The sequence below is a fragment of the Rattus norvegicus genome, chromosome 1, assembly GCF_036323735.1.
Source record: "Rattus norvegicus strain BN/NHsdMcwi chromosome 1, GRCr8, whole genome shotgun sequence".
Classification (NCBI taxonomy): domain Eukaryota; kingdom Metazoa; phylum Chordata; class Mammalia; order Rodentia; family Muridae; genus Rattus; species Rattus norvegicus.
This window is the reverse complement of record NC_086019.1, coordinates 146690432-146694388: the sequence shown is the minus strand read 5'-3', so window position 1 is coordinate 146694388 and position 3957 is coordinate 146690432. Positions and strand designations below refer to the sequence as shown.

Sequence of the window (3957 nt, the reverse complement as noted above, 5' to 3'; positions counted from 1 at the left end):
AAGAAACAATGCAGATGATAGTGGCTTATAAATGCCCTTTAGGCTTGTCAGCAGTTTGCAGCTACAAGAAAACTCATATAATTAGAACTGCAGTGACATGATAAAGTTGGAATGATACAGACCCAGAGCCTAATTATACTTCATCTTGGCTAGCTTTTGCGCTCTCAATAGCCATTTCTTGCCCACCTCTGTATTGGACCTAACATCTTATTTTTAATGGGTAATAATAACCTTTTGGAATTTATTAATTTGGTAGATCAATAGATTTCACTCACTCAAAGCTAAAAATGGCACTAGATAGCATCTGGGGCCTACAGAAGAACTTCCCTCACTTTGCTGTAGCCTGCCTTTTTGATGTTTCCTTCAGTATATTTTTAACATACCTTGATTCATAACTCTCTTTGTTCTGATACTATAACAGTCCAAAAAAACTGCTTCTACATTGGACATTAAATTTCGGAAAGCCTATATGCACTTCCCTGGGCCACACATAATTTTGGTTCCAGAATAAACCATGTCTTTTATTCCTTGGGCGCTTTCAACCACAGCTAATAGGGGGAGGAAATTCCTCTATTACATCAGGTGGATGCAGCACAGTGAGGCGGAAGTGATGGATCCCCTTCTGTGGATGCATGGTTACCCGTCTCACACAGTTGCTGTGACTACTAAATGGAGTAATAGGTGTTGGCCTAACTTCCAAAATACTCTACATCTGGAGTAGTCTGGCCTTCTTTTTTTAAAGATTTATTTATTTATTTTGTGTATGAGTACACTGTAGCTGTCTTCAGACACACCAGAAGAGGGCATCGGATCCCATTACAGATGGTTATGAGCCACCATGTGATTGCTGGGATTTGAACTCAGGACCTCTGGAAAAGCAGTCGGTGCTCTTAACCACTGAGCCATCTCTCCAGCCCGTAGTCTGGCTTTTTAAATACAACCAATAAACAGATGTAGGATAGAATTAGAGATCTGCCTATGGGCTTTCCCCTTTCCTTGCTTAAGGAAAAGTTTCTTGTTTCCAGCTCTGTAGTGATGACTTTAGCATGAAGAGCTCATCAGGTACAAGCAATATTCTCAAGGAAAATGCAAACAAAGACTCTTTTTTTTTTTTTTTTTTTTTTTTTTACCACAGAAACGTAATCATTCCCATGCTCGAATGTGCTTTACATTACTCAGAAGGGAGTTTATTGGTTCCAGGTCTGTTGTGTCACCGAGGAAACCATGGTGTGCTATTAAAACACTAAAGAGAAAAACAGCTCAGGCAGTCCCAGACTGATGGCAGCCCCAGGTAGCCTGGCACGGGGAACTCTCCAGTGGGGTGCTCAGGAAGCTGAGGTGGGGTGTGGCTGCCTAGCGCTGCAAGATTAGAGTGAAGGCATTGTTGAGTCACTTGGGAAAGGGATGCAAAGCCAGAAAGATGATGACATTAACAGTGAATGCGTTATTTTTCCTTGCTTGGAAACAAGTTTTTTCTTTCCCATTTGAAACGATGCGGCGTCTCTGAGGCCTCATAATTCAGTGTTTCTACTCAATGTCTTGCCAGAGTCCCAAATTCCTAAACAGAGTAGAGGAAATCGTCACAGGTTCCTGCAAGAAGAAGGGAATTCAGCATTTTATGGACGGAGTGACTGATTATGACTTCTGCATGATTATCACATGTAGAAAAATAAAGATTTTGACTAAGGGTGGACCTTTAGAATTCAACGGGGCCAAGTTTGCCTGGCTCTCCCGAGCACAGATCTACTACTCTCAGTGACTTTTTAAAATCATACTTTTGGTGTAAGAACACTGCCAGCATTGTAATAATTAAGTTGAAGTAACAAACACTAAAGACACCATTAAGCATGAGCAGGGGGAGGCAAAGTCTTAGCATTTGAACCCGGATATTATTGTCTTCCTGGTTGAAGAATGGGAGGCACTGAGGTCACCCAGGTAGTGCAACTAAGTGTATCCCTTGGCACTTGTTTCTGTTTTAATTCCAAAGGAAGACATTAGAACAGTCGCACTTTACACTTCCACTACTCAAAACCTGAATTTATAGAATTTGAGAGAATTTGAATCTATCTACCTACCTATTATCTATCTATCTGTCTGTCTGTCTGTCTGTCTATCTATCTATCTACCTATCTATCTATCATCTACCTATCATCTACCTATCACTGAGTACTGCTTCGTACAGAGGCTTCTGTCTGTTCGCAATCACTATGGACTGTGGAGCCCATGCTGTGCTTATCTTGGCTTGTACATTTTAGCTTTTCCATTCCCAACACTACATCAGCGAACACACTAATACATTTATAGTGAGCTCATAAGAGTGAGGGTCTGAGGTGGACACAGACACATGCGAATGATCTGTCATTTTTCATTATTACAGACTCAAGGTTGCACTGTATCCCAACAGTGATTGGGATATTGATTTATTTACATAGTCAGCATTAGATATAATAAACCTCTTTAGATTGATGAATGAAAAATAACATTACTTTATTCTAACTTATATCCCCTTGCTTTTGAGAATTTTGTCTATCCTTTCATGTAATTATAAATCAGGTGTGCGTGTGCGTGTGCGTGTGTGTGTGTGTGTGTGCGTGTGCGTGCGTGCGTGCGTGTGTGTGTGTGTGTGTGTGTGTGTGTGTGTGTGTGTTGTATTTGAGATGGGGTCTCAGGTAGTTTAATCTGCCCCCGAACTCCCTAGAAGCTAAGGATGATCTTGAACTCCTGATCTTCCTACCTCCACCTTGGATTACAGGCATGTACCACCATGCCCATCTTTGTATTAAATCTTTTATGAAATGATCACTTACTGTTGGTGAGTTTTGCCCTTACATCCATTAGAATGATTTGCTTTGTTGTGATCTAAGTGTTGTGATAGAACAGCGGCTCACATCTGGACAGACCACACCAGTCCAATCAATGCAGTTCCACGTGGGAGAGGTGGGCGGGTGACAGAGACAAAGGAGGAAAAGAGTGATAAGAAGGGGCAAAGATCAGGAAGAGTCTGCTTTTTATTTAAACTGTTACGGATGTAACTGCTCACAGGTAAAGGTGAAAGCTAAACCAAATGGACGCTGGGAATGTATGGCCATTGCCATAGCAACAGATACACAGTGGGTCCCTGTCGCCTATGGATGACGTCACCATTGGGTTCGGAGGCAAAAGACAGATCCTGATACCAGCACAAAGTGTCTGTTTCTTCTTAACTTCAATTTTGCTTTGCTGAAGTGTACCTTTATGCAATTCATTTAGTAATAAACATTTGCACTGTTTGTCTTCTGTATTGTATATGTGGGCATAAACTTTCAGCATTGACATGTTGGAGTACAAGGGCTTTCCATTCCTAGGGCCAAGTAGGCAGCACAAATGTCCCTTGGGATCCTTGGGGATTGGTTCCCGATATCCTCTGCAGAAAAACAAATCTGCACAGGTTCAAATACTTCATATAAAACAGCACAGAGTATTTACATATAACATGTCCATCATCTCTGGGTTACTTGTAACAGCCAGTGTAATACACATACTGCATGAGTAGATGTCACATTATATTGGATAGGGTGTAAAAAATATTTTCCCCTTCACTTAGTTGTTTCTGTTGTTTTGGAACCTACATATGCAGGGAGCCAGTGGTACCTGGTCTTGTTTGTCAGGTAGATGCCTACTTCCTGTTGTGTGTGTTTTAGTCTAAGATGGTAATGCAGGGAGGAGTCTGCTCCTCAGTGGCTTCCCAAATAGCTACCTGCTGGTATCCCTGGACTCTCCACCCACCCCTTTGCTCTTTATCTGCATCCTGGATGATGGCACTTCAGAGTTGGCCCAGTCTTTCTCCAACAATTGCCTCTCTCCATACACTTCATTCATAGTTTCGACTTTCAATTTGGTCCCTGTTCTTTTACCCTTCTGTATAGACTCTTCACCAAAGAAGGCTAAATTGGCTTTCTGTTGTACACAGGATTGATT

The 3957-nt window shown here is 41.6% G+C and overlaps 1 long non-coding RNA gene across 1 annotated transcript; it reads right to left on the bottom strand.

The window, feature by feature from the left end:
• Positions 1–1165: 1165 nt before the first annotated feature.
• LOC102552825 (uncharacterized) lies at positions 1166–3107 on the bottom strand. Its single transcript, XR_350537.3, has 2 exons — positions 2808–3107; positions 1166–1590 (listed from the first exon to the last, which is right to left on the bottom strand). It is a non-coding gene; the product is annotated as an uncharacterized LOC102552825 (long non-coding RNA).
• Positions 3108–3957: the final 850 nt, after the last annotated feature.